The sequence below is a fragment of the Symphodus melops genome, assembly GCF_947650265.1.
Source record: "Symphodus melops genome assembly, chromosome: 13".
Classification (NCBI taxonomy): Eukaryota; Metazoa; Chordata; class Actinopteri; order Labriformes; family Labridae; genus Symphodus; species Symphodus melops.
Genome location: NC_136703.1, coordinates 6,661,042 through 6,676,193, shown reverse-complemented (window position 1 = coordinate 6,676,193; position 15,152 = coordinate 6,661,042). Strand labels below are relative to the sequence as shown.

General features: G+C 38.1%; 2 protein-coding genes across 8 annotated transcripts in view; one reads left to right on the top strand and one right to left on the bottom strand.

Annotated features, from left to right (window-relative positions):
• The window catches only part of LOC306833666 (helicase ARIP4-like), a 179,175-nt gene that overhangs the window by 2,941 nt on the left and 161,082 nt on the right, over positions 1 to 15,152 (top strand). The gene's annotated exons all lie outside the window — the stretch shown is intronic.
• The window catches only part of bsna (bassoon presynaptic cytomatrix protein a), a 141,755-nt gene that overhangs the window by 58,658 nt on the left and 67,945 nt on the right, over positions 1 to 15,152 (bottom strand). The window lies entirely within an intron of this gene.

Genomic DNA, 15,152 nt, shown 5'->3' with positions numbered 1-15,152 from the left:
GGAAGCAGGCTCAGCCTAGCTTCATAAGGATATGCCAGTGATGTTGTCTATCCCTGTTTCTCAGTTCTCTAAATTGCTATCTCCTTTGTCGTCTTTCCTCTGCTGAAGTGGAAGTGGTTTTGGACCTGCCATGTGAAGGAACGTCCCAAAGCTCTTATAAATGAAAGGAAGAGAGGTTCGAGAAGAGAGGAGGGAGATCTGAGGAGCGATGAGCGAGGATACACAAGGGCTGACTTTTTACTGACAAACATGCCCCCTTCTCTAATATCTCTCATTGATTAGATTCTGCAGCACATCAGACTTCAATGATATTTATCAACATCAGCAAAGTTTAATAAGGGACAAAAGATGATATCAAAAAGGCACAAAACAAATTGTCTGACATTTAAATAGATTATAAACAATTGTCAGTTTGTAAAGAATCAGTCTGTGATGAGCTGGGATTAAAAAAGTTTGAGTTCAGTCATATATAAAAAAGTGAAGCCCATAACTCCCGAATTTATATTTTATTGGTTTTCTGATTCACTGTCAAGCATAAAGTCTGTTAATATGAAGCGTTAAAACCAAAAGATCATAAATGATTCCTTCATAATTGTTTTCTTTTGATAATTTGGACTGTTTAACTTTTTTAATTTATAATGATTAGAATGACAGTTTGACACAGAGGGAGTCAGTCAGAAACACATTTCACATTCAGAGTGTTTTACATTAATAAAATGTATAAGATTGATCATTGATGACCTGGGTAAACATTAGGTTATTATTTTCTCTCTAATTTAGAGTCTAATAAATAATTTTCACAATTTCTAGGACATCATAAAGTTTCTGCTTTTATAATATACCAAGTTTATTCTCGAATTATAAGTCAAGAGAAATGCAAATAATAAATAGACAATTTAATATTTAAGCTTTTTGCCACTTTCAGTTTTAAGCAGACTCTTTAAATGCAGGCGTTTGTTATCAGGTGATATAACGAGACTGAAGACTCTTAATGTGTGTGTTTTATTAGAAATAATACAGTGCAAACATAAACAGTTGTTAAATCTGACGTGATCAGCTGATGTTGCTTCACATGAGACCCTAAGGTGCAAGTAGAGCAGGTGAAGGGAGGACACTTTGATGCAAGTAAGGGTGCTGTACTGGCTTTATTCTTCAATGCAGGACGTTGCTGCTTATGCTGAAGATTTACGTTCTACTTTATTTCTTTTAAACTAGACCCTGTTGATGTTTTACATTGATCAATTTAAATGAATTATAGAAACAAAAGAAATAGAAATTCCGAAAGGAACCAGGTCAAGAGTAGGGAGAGAGGTTAATCATCTGTTTTATTTCCCCTCATATTTTATTTCCCTCATAAGATACAGACAGGAAGTGAGGGACTGGACCTGCAGGAACACAAATCTCTACTTCCCTTTCACACACACAAACCAGCAGCTTCCACTCACACATAAATGAAGCGTGGGAGTATAAAAGGTGCACTGATGGAACAAATGAGTGGTGGTACCATGAAAGTAAAAATACAGAAAGAATAAGGAGAGTCAGATGAGTGTCTGAGTCACCCTTTTCGCTCAATAATCGATGAGTCATGACTGTGTGTGTGCGTGCGTGCTTACTGGGTTTCTTACAAATCAAATTCAATGACTATATAAGTATTATCATGTGTCATTTTATGATCCCTCACGCACACACTTAGAAACAAGAAATTTAGCGTGAGTCACTTTTGAAAATGGCATGTAAGAGAAAGATAACATGAAAAAGAAAGGGACATCAATGTGTGTGTCTGTGATATGAAAACATCACAACCTGAGAGGCAAACTGAGAGGTGTGTGTGTGTGTGTGCGTGTGTGTGCGTGTGTGTGTGTGTGTGTGTGTGTGTGGGGGGGGGGGGGGGGGGGGCAGAAGTGAAAAGAGACTATTTCCCTTCCGTCCATGTAACCAAGCAGTATCCTAAGTCTCTTTTAAGCTGCAGCAGGTTGCCAAGTTTCCTGCTGTTTCAGCTTGTATGTTGCTCCAGTGAAACGCTATGTATGCAGGCATTATCAAACAACAGCCCCGAAAGTAAGCTTTCAAACAAAGAATCTCTGTAGGGGGTCACATCTGCATGTTCGCTTTCTACTATAAAAGTAGAAAATAGAAGCATAAAATGTATGCCTACAAAAGCATATTTTTAATCAAAGCTACTTTAAAAACCTTGACAGAGCCGACGGCCTGAATACTCAGTGCACATGGTGTGTTCTTAACCTACAACTGTTGACACAACAGCTGCATGTACCTGTATAACTCTTGCCATACACTGTTTGAAACCATTGCTCAGGGTGATAACATCCAAGTAAACTTTTTCATGGTTGACAAATACAGCAGCAACCATCTACACATCTGTCGGACTTAACGTCAAATGAATAACTATAAATTACTGTAACATAAATCAATAAACCGTGGCAAGTTGATATTACCTTATTATAACTGTATTGTGGGCGAACAACACGTTTCGCCTCAAGATCCTCAGGTTTGCCCAGCATTAAATTACAGTAAAGAAATTTTCAGTGTGCCACGGCTTATTGGTTTATTTTTTACTGTTTGTTCCTGCAGCCGAAGGGAAGCACCTGAGTTTAACTGTACTTTTCAGTACATAATGCTCCAATAAAAATGGTCCCTTAAATCCAGTGAAGGATCGAATGAAATACACATTACACACGTATAGGTCCTCAGATTGCTTTCAAATTGGTCGCTGTGATCCTGATATTTCTGTATTGTGACAATATTTCATAAAACAATTCATTTTTTTCTCCTTATGAGATTCTACATGGTACACGCTCAGAGATCTCTAATGGCAATTTATTCGGCCAATTACAAGCTTCCATTCACTATTCCCAGGCTATAAAGCCAATGAGAGTCTGAGATGAAAGGCTGTCTGCCATTGTTCTGATGTCTCTACAGCCTGCCAATTGACTGTGCTGATGACTAACATTTGATTCAGGATGTTGCTTCATCAATAACTCACATCCTGAAAGCCAGCAGAGGGTTTATAAAGCGAAACAGAATAAGGTCTGTTAGGGACAAGACCTGCCTCATATCAGCTGCAGTTCGCAGGTTTAATCATTTTTGGAAGAATTTCTGAAAGTACAAATCATTAGCTTTTAAAAGAGACCCCACGTATGCTTTTAGTCCATACAGTTTGAGTATAGCATGAACATTTATCACCATATGTTTGGATATTCATTTTTAGGCAGATTTTTCAGGATTCAAAGCTAGCACTGCTAAATGCTGCTGCTTACAGAGGCAAACGGAAATATCATGTTGGAATTATTTCTTTGTGTTTTCTTTTCTAGCTAGAGGCTCGAGATTGTGATGACCATCTGGTAGCAGTAAATTTTTGGTTTCAACTGTGAAGAAAAGCAGCTTCAAACTGCATTTCCTTTAGTCAGCCATCACAGCTCAAGACTCACTTTAAAGTTGATCCAATTCACAAGCAGTAACCTGAATTCTGGCTTTCCTGCAACCTCCAGGGATTGCAAGCTCCTTGTCACTTGAAGACACCTATTACTCAAGTCACCCATAATGACTCAGAAAGATCAAGCCTCTACTCTGCCTATTCCTTAAAGAAAATCTTTCATTACCACTCAGCAGCGAATTCAGAGCCAGCATTGGGCAAGTATTTTTTTTCTTTATTCGATGTGTGCCCTCAGGCTTCACTGTAGTAGTAAAACAGAGCTCATCTTGTTTTCCATCACTGGTATTTGGGAGAACTGTTCCTGAGGTTCAGAGTTTTACCAAGACGCTGATTCTCTATTACACTTTTTTTTTTTAAGTAGTTGATGTGAGCCGAGCCTCATTTTGATTCTCTTAAACATATAAATTACTTTGACTCATGTCTACCATCCAACCATACTCGCTCAGCTCAGCTCCTAGAGCTACTTAGAGTTTTTTTGGGAGTCATTTTTCCGTGTCACAGATCATGTTTATGTTTTGCAGTCACTGCATGTGATACGCAAGAATTTTCATCCTTCATTGTCCACAGATGTAACAAACTGAGCTTCAACTCCAAAATCTAAATACTTTAGCATGGCCTTGCAGTTGTAATGGCAAATGTATCTAATTCATCAAGTAAAATTGTCACTTTAACAAAATCAAACAAACATTGTTCAGTATTATTTCCTTCACATCTGAAAATGCCAATGATTGTTAATTGGAGGGAAAAGTAAACGACTGCACTATTTTTCAATTAATAAATCTGATTCGCTAAATAAATACAGAAATTTGGGTCATGATTTTACATTGTGTTGTTGTTGGGTCCTGAGGCTAGACTCGTTGAGAACCATTATGGTAAAGTGAATGGGCACTGGTGGGCCGTCAAGGCCTTCACTGCTACTGCAGAATCATTTTACAAATAATCATATCCATCCATCCATTATATTTTTTCCGTTTTTTCCTCGCTCTGGGCCACGGTGGTGCTGATTTACACCAGAAGAAACAGAATTGGCTATACAGAATTACACCACTAGATTATTTATTTTAGAGGTACTCTTTCACTCTTTTGCTGCTTCATTTAAATCCAGCGTTAAACCAAACAGGTTTCACTCATACATAGCAACCAGCCATCAGTGTGTGAATGGGTAGGCCATTTACTCCTTTCTCGTCTCCTTGTTGAATAATTTGCCCTGAATCCTTCATAATTTCTAGCAAATCACTCTGCAGTAGAAGTAGCCTACCTATTGTTGATTGTCAGAGTCTTTGAACTATTTTGTTTGACATAGTGGGTGTATTCTTCGACAGCCCAGAGCCTTCAAGTTTTCCTTGCTTATATTTTGTCTTGATTAGTCAGTGGGCCAAGTGAAAGGTTAGCAACTAGCTAGCAAGCATATCCTAGCATAATGAGTTTGTGTTCAATGATTAATGGGAAGGTTTTTTTTTTTTTAATTTATGAAGTTATGATTTTTAGTTGAGTAAGCAAAAGACCCAACTCTTTTATGGACATCCAAGTGCTTTATGGTAGCCTAATAATGATGATGAGGGTCTTGTTTGATAATGATGATTTTAGGGCGGTTTTTGATGCTGCGTTGCATCTTTGCACTGCCTGTTAGCACCTGTGTGTCCAATCGATCTTAAAGCTGTTAGTTTCCTCTTTTCTAGGTCTTTGCTTGTGTTGTACTTACTCTGTGATGTGCATCACTTTGAATAAAAACATCTGCTAATTGAATGATAGAATAGTAGAATTTTAAGATCATGCTTCTCTGTTGAGGTTTACCTAATCTTGTGCTAGAATTTGTATTTGATGAAAAAATGCGTTCCTTATTACATTTTTTGATAACATGATTTAGTTTTCAAAGATAAACAAAACTTAACATCTGTCATATTGCTTGGAAGCTATATTAACAGGCTCTGTGGAGAATGGCGAAAACTTCAAACTGATATAGATTAAGGGGATTTTAAAGGTCTTCTGCTTAAATCGGATGCTCATGGCTTTCTCTACGAGTCGCAATATAGTGGAAAAGCGGCTGCTGCAGCCTGCCTGTCAGCGGCAGTGAAGACTCGTAGCCTGGGCTCAAGCCTGGACGGCCTTGTGGTGTCGGTCCTCTCAGTGTTTGCCTATAGACATAAACATAGAGTCCGTTTCCTGGGAAGAAATTCAAAGATTCCATTTCCTTCTGGAAGACATCTCTGGATCATTTCAGATAGCAGCTTTAGTGGGAGTGGCCTGTGGTGCATTCTGGGAGTTGTTGTCTTTCATCCACATGAGCCAAAAAGACACTTTGTGCCCTTTCTTGGTCAAGAAGGCACCAATTTCAAAATGTATTTTAATATTTTAGTTAAGGGGTATAAGATCAAAACTTACAGTATACTGATTCTCAGTCAAATGCCAGTGTTCTCGTAAGATCACCATTTATTGACGCTTTTTTCACACATCCATACGAAAGAGGTATTGAAACCCTTCCATCATGGCTATGGAAACTTCAGCATCAAGTCTTTTCCCATCATCCTGGCCAGGGGAATTCCCCATCTTCTCTTCCGCTGTATCGTCCCCCTCTACACCTTTGGGTGAGAGCTTGTTCAGAATCACGCATTGCGCTTCTTTAGGAGTCTCTCTTTTTCTGTGTGTATGTGAGGGGTTTGTTAATCAGCTGTGCAGCCCAGGGGAGGGAACAGCTCTCCTCACTGACCCATTTAAAAGCAACATGGTGGAGGGAGAGGAGTGAAAGTAGGACAGGACAAATACAAAACTTAAAGGTACAACATACACACATCTCACAGGCTAGCACACAGATTACACACACCTCTCCTTCTCTCCCTGCAGAGCTGCTCTTTTTGCTCCAAAGATGAACATGCACATCTGTCTCTGTCTGTCCACCCTCCCTCTCACTTTAGGCCTTAATACCAAAAGTGTCTTCACAGTGAATACCTTCAAGAGACAGGACATTGTTCTGTTTCCCTTGGACTATAGAAGTATTAATAGTGCATTCCTGTGTGTGATGTTCAGGCCCCTCAGGGGATGTTCCACTCGACTGTCCCAGGGGGGCCATTCTAGCTCTCTCCACTCCCTTTTTCTGAAATACAACCACTTTCATTGACTGCGGGGGAGACAGTTACACAAGGGAAGATACAGTGAAACTCACATGCACAGGAAAACACGCAGACATGAGTCAAAAAAAATGTGCACAAGACTCTTTGTTTACCGCATGGTCGCACTGACAGAGACTTTCTCTTCCACATAGAGACTGACACATGCTTCTTTTTTCAATCAATGTGAAGTCTCAAATCGAACTAGAAAACATGATAAAGTTGAAGACAAAAGTACTGCTGGTGATGAAGGGTTATTTCCGCAGATAACTATTTATAGAGTATGTCTTCACCTGCACTCGTGAAAAATTCAACAGAACACATTTGGAGCAGTGTGTTTTCTTGCAAGCATCCCCAGCTGCTCCTCTGTGGTTAGGAAGAGAGAACAAACTCATTGCACTCCTTCTCATGCTCTTCCCTTTCCACACATTTTCTTTTAACTTCATCGGTTTATAGACACTGGACCGGAGCATGCACATGTAAATCTCTGACAAAGTAGCCAGCTAACCTCAGCCAGAGTAACTTCAGTGGAAACATGCTGACCAGAAAGCAAAAGACATGCTGCTTGTATTTTCCTCTCAATTAACTATTGTATCTTCCTTAAGATCAACTTACTGGAAAAAGTAAATGCTTATAGTATTTTATGACACAGTTTAAGTTCTTTACGTTGTCAGGTGTGTTTCTTTATTGTCATCTGTTGTGTGGAGTCTTATTGGGGGTTTTTTTGTGTCACCTTAATGTGGGACTACAGATGAAAATTAGCCACTCTTTTCATTTTTCTTTGTATAAATCATCATTGTGCTTGCACACTGTCCCTTGAGGAATGTAATGTAATAAGAGTTATTGAAATTAAGGTCAAAACGCTCTCCAAGCTTTATAGCTTGCTACAATATCTCGTTAATGTGAGTCAGAAACACAGAAATCTTATACATGAACTGAACTAAGTTGTTTAAACCATTGTCCACCCACTATATGGAAAGCAGGCCTCTATTGTGGAGCAGGTTGTACTCTGACTTCAAGAAACTGCTGAGTTTAAACGCTTCCAACTACCATACAACTAAAGCTAACTTTCTGTCAGCTGGTGCATTTGTTGTACCTCTCTCGTATGACTTAATTTTTTTTTGTAATTGCTTTGCTCCACCACATCAGTGTTTTAGGTCTTGGCTTAAACTCTCATTTTGCTACTGCAACTTGCAGAGTTACTAAAACTTCAATACATAGACTACAAAAAGAACTTTCTTGTGTGGGTCAAGTTGTTTTAAAATAAGTAATTTTCTGGTGTCTTTGTTTCTTTGGATTGCTTTAAAGCAAGTGAGCAGTAAAAAAATGCCAAATGGTAATAAGGACAAACATATAGGAGGTAGAGGAGGAGAGATTGATAGAATAAACCTGTAGGGAAGAGGGTAAAGAACAGGATGAGCAGGGATACATGGAGGGAGAGGTAACAAAGCAGAGTGAAGACAGAGGACTGAAAGAGGCTGAGAAGACAAAAAGAAGAGAAAGAAGTGAGGTGAGTTGAGGTGGAAGACATCACAACACAACTCCATCATAAATAAGAAAGACTAGAGTGTGTGTTTTAAAGATGGAGAGTTTTATGAGGACGATGGGGATTTAAATAAAGCCAACTCAGATGACCCGAGACACCATCACACTGGGAGCGCTTGATTTTACAAGACAATGGACATTGGTGAATTGTTTTAAGTTGGACAAGTCTTTTGTGGGCATTGAGTATTTCTAGAACAATTAAAAAACAATGAGCACTATTATGAAGTTCATGACAGGCCTTCATCAGTCTTCAGTCTCCCGCCTGACTAAACAAAGTGAGACAAACCCAGCGAACTGCTTCGGTATACGTCATTTGTGGGTATTTAAAGAGGCGGCAGTGAAAAGTCAAGTTAGCACGCAAGGCTGGTGAAGACGTCACTCTTAAAAGAAAAAGGTCTCAGACGAGGACTAAAGATTATATACGGTACATACATATGGCTTAAGAGCTGTTAGTAATCTTTAGAGGAATCAGGCCACTTAAACTGAAAAAAAAACCAAAACAAAACAGGACAGCAGTTGTTTAGTTTATTAAAGGTGCTCCCAATTAGTGCATCGCATTGAGTGAATTTCATACTCCCTCAATGAGTGTTGCACATTAGCTTAATGTCAAGGATAGTTTGGGACCTTATTAGAAACATTTTGCATAAGATTTTCAAGATGAAGAGATGTGAGTTTGAATAGCTAATTAAAGAAAAGAAGTGTGGTTTGTCTTACAGTTTCCAACATTTAGAATATTACATCTGCTCGGAGATTTAACTCCAGGGCCGAAAGAAAAAGGGAGACAGAACTTTTAGCAAAAATATGTTCTTTATGCAAAGGATAGTTGAAGGTCTGAGAGACTTACTTATTATTATTTTTGACAATACTCTACTACACTAGGTATAAGCAGGTTACCTATTTTTTTATTGCAGAGACCTTTTTGCGAATTCTGATTTCTTCAATAAAAAGGATATGTCTATTTGAAAGCTTTCTTTTGAAACTTGCTTAAACTGACTTCTGAGTGAAATGATTTTTCAAGCTAAAATTTCCCCATACAGCATTTTGTGTTCTTTTCTGAAACTACAAGATTTAACCAGCTTTGAACATGTCAATGGAAAGTGTACCAGCCACAGGAGATTCTGGTCACCTCTGCCCTTTTATTGAGAAACTGGAGTACTGGCACTAAAGATAGCCTTTGCACAGCTTTATACATAGCCACTTGTACACATTTATTCAGCTTACTCTGAGAAAGTCCTTCTTAAAAACCAATGGAGGTGTGAGTGTATGCTCTACTGCACTATTTAGACCTATTCCAGCACTTTACTTTGCTTTCAGTTTGCCACTTTGTTTCGGCACTTTTATGGGTACTCAACACTCAGCCGTGAGTGAAATTCTGTGGTACAAGTGGACCCGTCTTCAGGAGCTTCAGCGCTGGTACTCCAGCTTGTTTCTCAATAAAGGGGTCTGGCTGAGCGGAATCTAATGTTCGTACAACAATTACTATTGACAGGTGCTACACACACACTTCAACAAAAAACAAAATATCCTTTTAGACAATAACTAATGATATCATGCCATACCATGAAGTCTTTTTTACATCTGTGGTTTGATCTCTGGCCTCTGCGTATCACACGTCAAAGTCTCATTGGTCAATACATCAAACCCCAACAAGCTCCAGAAGTGTCTGTACATGACTAAAATAGTAATTATATTATCTATTATGTTATTTTGTCACTTTGTATAGAAAGCTCTGCAATCAGTGTATGAATGTATATGCGACATGTGCTGACATGTAAAGAACTTAATTCAAATTGTAAATGGACTTGAGCTTGTACAGAATGGTTTTGATCTTCTGACAACTAACACCACAGATCACCCATTCACATCACATCAAACTGATAGCCGAGGTGGCTACGTAAAGTGTCCATAGGTATTAGTTAATCATCATCCATATTTACACGCTGCTAATACATCAGTGGGAGCAATTTGGGATTCAAAGGACACATCGTCATTTGACCTGGGTATTGAACATCCTAGTTTTTAGTTGGGAAAACAGCTGTACCATTGATCCACAACAAACGTATGAACAACATGAAATGCCTTGCATATGAAGCAAAACTTCCAATTGTAAATAAATTAAATTACCACTTTGACATATTCTGAGCTCATTAAGCCCATGAAGGAGACCTTAGAGTTAAAAGACATAAGACTGGTGTGAATGGTTATATTTAGATCAACATGATTATAATTACATATTTCAAAGAAAACTGGCAAAGGGAAAAGAACACACAGATGGAAAAAAATACTTTGTCATGCAGGTTTCTCAATGCATATTGTATGAATTATTTTTTTAAAAAAGTGGAGACGGGAGGTGTGCTGAATAAGTCAAGAGCTCTGAGAAAGAGTAGCCGGAGCAGAGAGACAAAGAGAGAAAGTAGGCACTGGCAGTGGAATGACTAAGAAAAGATTAAATGGAGGACAAGCTGACATGAATGTGACAACAAAAAAGGACAAAGGGAAACGATTTGTTCAAAAGAGAGGTGACAGATAATAGAAATAAAACAGAAATATAACAGAACAGAAGAAAGGAAAAAAGGGAGGTAGAGAACAGAAGCGCGAGAAGAGCTATTTTTACAATAAAAGCAGGACAGTGATCCGAAAATTAGCCAGTTTGAATCCCACCTGTTAAAGTCTGGCTTGAAGAGAGAGAATGAAAGGAACAGATGGAGAGGAGGCGTGTGGAAGGAGGTTGGTACAGGACATAGAAGAGACAAGGAGAAGAGGAGAGGATGGAGAGTCGTTGTATTATTAATTGTAGTGAGATGTCCTAAATTGCAGGAACGAACCTTCAGTCCATTAGAGGCTCGACGTTCCCTCTGCTGCTCTCCCCCTCTATTTTTGTTCTGATTTTCTTTCTAAATCGAGAAGCATGACTCACACTGACTCTGTCCTTGGTTCCTACCAAACTTTGATTCCTCTTTTTATCACCTCACATCCGTTCCAGCTAATTTCCAATAACTTTGAGTGCATTTTTTTTTTTAATGATTAAACAATCAACATGAGCAAATATGTATACTCATTACACATTCTACACAATGCTATATTCAGTTTCCTATGAACGACTCATCAACATTCATGAGGTAGGTAGTCATTTCTTATTGATTGCTAGTTTGATCATTTTTGCATGTTGGGTGGAATTCACACTCATCAACACATCAGTCAGGGAAAAAAAGATTGAACAAGAAACCAGATTTTGCTTGCATCCCGTCAACTGAGAGAAGCAGTTCACACCAAGGGGTGCCAAATGAAAACCGTTAATGACAGTAAATCATTTATTTTAGGTAATTCTTCTCTTACGCCTGCAGAGCTGTTATACAGATGTGTAAGGCACCAAATAGCATCAGATCTATATTTGAATTAGAGCCCAGAGTAGGTTGTAAGCTGAAAAGGAAATATGAGCCACTGAGGTTGAAGTAATGTATACATTGTATACACTAACAAGTCAAGGTAATTTCATCTTTCGAGCCTAAAGTGTATCCAAATTGAAAGGAATTCATGGGCTCTAGCTGCTAACAGAAAATAAACAAGACTGATAACATGAAAACTCTGTCAGCCACAGTATGTGTGTTCCGTTGCTATTGGCTGACCTTGGACCAATAAATACTTAGATAGTCCACAGTCTGTTTCACGGTTTCCTCTTTGAAAATTGTAGACTCTGGTATATAAGGAAAAAGACAGTCAGCAAAAACAGCAGCCCAGATTCAAGTCTGATCCTCTGCTCCTTTTCTGTGCGTCATTTCCCTCCCTGTGTGCGTGCGTTTGAGTGCGTGAGGCCATGCAAACTTAGATAAGAGGTAGCTTACATCTGTCAGGCACAGGCAAATATTTCTTAGACTTAATGTCACTGTTTATAAAACATGGTGAACCTTTAATTTTTTAGGTTCAATATTGGCATCCATTTTTGTCTCTTTGGGTGTTCTGCACTTTGCTCGTACATTTTCTATTATAAAATGTAGCATATTTTGCCTGGTGGCTTTTAATATTTTTATTTCAAGATCAATTTTGTCCCATAAATTATACATGTGTGCATTTTGAAAATTAACACAACAAACTCCATGATTTGACCCTTTAAGGCTCTGTTTGATTTATTTAAAGAAATATATATTATATTCGTAATTTGTAAGGAAGTGAACACAAACCCTGAAAAGGCTTGTACATACCAAGGCAGAAGGAAGGTCAGATTGAGGGCTCTGAGAAAAGGAAGAATGAGCAGTCTGAAGGTGAAAAAAAAAAAAAGACTGAACAGAAGAGGAGGACAACCATGTAAGGCAGGAATTTAAAAGTGGACAGAGGGGGTGCAATAAACTTAGTGACCTCTTACTTTTCTCTTCTAGCAGGCAGTGCGGCGCCCCTTACATTTTTCATCTCTTTTGCTATTTATATATAAAAAAAACATCACTGAATTATTGAAAAATCAAGGCACTGCTAACATCCATGTTTCTCCATCAAACTGCCTTTCTGTTTTTCTCGAACTGTTAGACTACCTTGTCAGACACGTTTTAGTAAAGAAACAAAGTTGTTCTGTCAGACATTTTATTCTCGTGTATGGGGAAGATATAAGTGACCTGCCCTCCCAAAAAACTGAAGGGTAGACAAGGGTTGATTAGCATTATTGCATTTCTTTAGATATTACACATTTGTTTTTAGCGAATATGTGCATTCAAATGTGCACATGTCAAATTTGGAGGAGTGAAAATTAAATTTGCAATTTTCTAAAGAAGTTTGCATATATCAGCAGCTCTGTTAGGCTGTAGGCGCAGTGGTGTTTTGAGCTAAATGTTACTATCGGCATGCTGACAGAAGCACACTGACAGAACTAGCATGTCCAGTTGGTTCATTTTTTTTAAATGCTGACATCTTAATGTGGCTTATCAACATGCAAATATTTGCTCAAGTTGGAGGAAGAGTTGTGATTTAAAAAAGCTGCTAAATAAACTTTCTTGTGGTGATGGCGCTCAATGACATGTCAGATCAGAACAACAGAATATATCTTTTCACTAATTAGCAGATTTGTGACTAATTTTTTTTTAACTATTTGTGACGAAGTTTAGATTTTATCTCAGCATTTCAGAAGAGATTTTCAGGTCACATTTTTAGATAATCTGCAGTGAATATGTTCATGCAAATTAGCAAAATTAAATTAAAGTTGAATAAATCAATGATAATCTTATAAAATCACAAAGGGCATCATTAAATGTGTTGAATAAGAAGAATACAAAAGAGATGCCAAAAAACAAATGTGAAGCAAGTCAAACTTGTAGATGAACCAAACTGTGATTATCATAAAGATCAGCAGAATTTCAACTTAACTTGGTCTGTTGATCATAGGCTATTTTCAAAAATGCATGTTTTTTAAAGAATTTAATTAGGACTGTTCCTGAATTCCTTCTTATCTGGTTGTTAGCCTACTGGCGAACAATAATGTTTAAGCAGGGCACACCACTAATGTGCATTCAGTCTAAGGTCATGTACTGAATTATTCTTAATATGTTGTAAAAAAAAAAAAAAAAAGTTTTCTCACAGCTCTGACTTTCTGCAGAAAAATACTAAAGGGCAGGAGGAAGACATCTGGGTAAAGCCTGTGAAAAATGTGTCTGTTTGTATTTATACCAAAAGGCTCTGCCTGAAAACTTCAGGAGTTTTGTGCAAGTGTAAACGAACTATGACTAATGTATCCTGTGGGGATACTCGAATATTTGATCTGTTGATACTTGAAATCCAAAGCAACCAATCCAATAGCTGGTAAGCTATGTTGACAAACACACAGAAGTGTCCATTTCGGTTGGGCCACAATTAAAAACCGAAGTAGGGCAATCCCTATGGGGAAATATGAATGCCAAACTAAACTGCAGTGCATGCAATGGTTCCTGAGATGTTTTGGGGTGGGCCATAATAGAATATCATGTTTTGTTTTTCTTTTATAATTCAAGGCTCTTAAGACTCAGAGGAACAAATTTAGCTTATCTTGCCTCCCTCAGTAAAGAGTCCTCAGCAAAAACTGTGATTGCATCGTTTTTTTGTTGTCATCTCCCCTCCCTCACTTCACTCACTTGATGACTATTTTCTACCCAACAGCTCTTTCTGTATTATTCTAAGTGTGTGTTGGAGTTGGTTAGTGCCTCTGTTCCTCCCTGTGGACCTAAAGCTGCACATGATTCAGCGCTACATGTCTAGTTTCCCCTCAGCCTCTCCAGTGTTCTCTCTCCATCTGTTTTCCTCCTCATCACTATTTGTATCAGTTTTAGTGTCTTTTTTTAATTAATGGTAGTTCTCTTAATGTCATCCATTGTCTTTATTTACTAAATATCAACGCTTTTTTTAATTTTCACTTTAGTCTTAATTCATCCATGTCTATTGCTCCTATCCATATATTCTTTGTGTGGTCTCCAAGTTTGCTGGTCCTAGTTACCTTATTTTTTCTTGTTTGAGTAAAACTCAAAATATAGAGTGCAAATACAACTTCCCAATTTTTTTTTTGTGGCAGTCATTATGTTTGTCTATCCTCAGTTAGTCTGACTAAAATTTTCATTCACTTCTTCTGGACAGCCCACATACTGTAGAACACACACACACACACACACACACACACACACACACACACACACACACACACACACACACACACACACACACACACACACACACACACACTTTCACACTATCTATGTCTTTTCTTTTGATCTGTGTGTGCGACAGTTTTAAGGGCACTTGGCACAGATTTATCACGGTCTAATTAACATTTTGACCCTTTCTTTATCTGTGCTTTCTGTTTGCCTCTATTACTATCCCAAACACACTAGCAGTATCTATAAATAACCATATTCCTTATCTATAGGTCTAACTTAAGGCAGTGATAGTACAGTACAGTATGAACATCCATACTCCCCAAAGACCCTTAAGGGGTTGTGTTGCTTCATTCTCAATCTGCTTGGCTGACTGACTGACTTGCATGCATCCGTACTTCTTTCATTTCTTTCATCTCTTTCTTCCCTCCACTTTTCTTTCATGCTTTT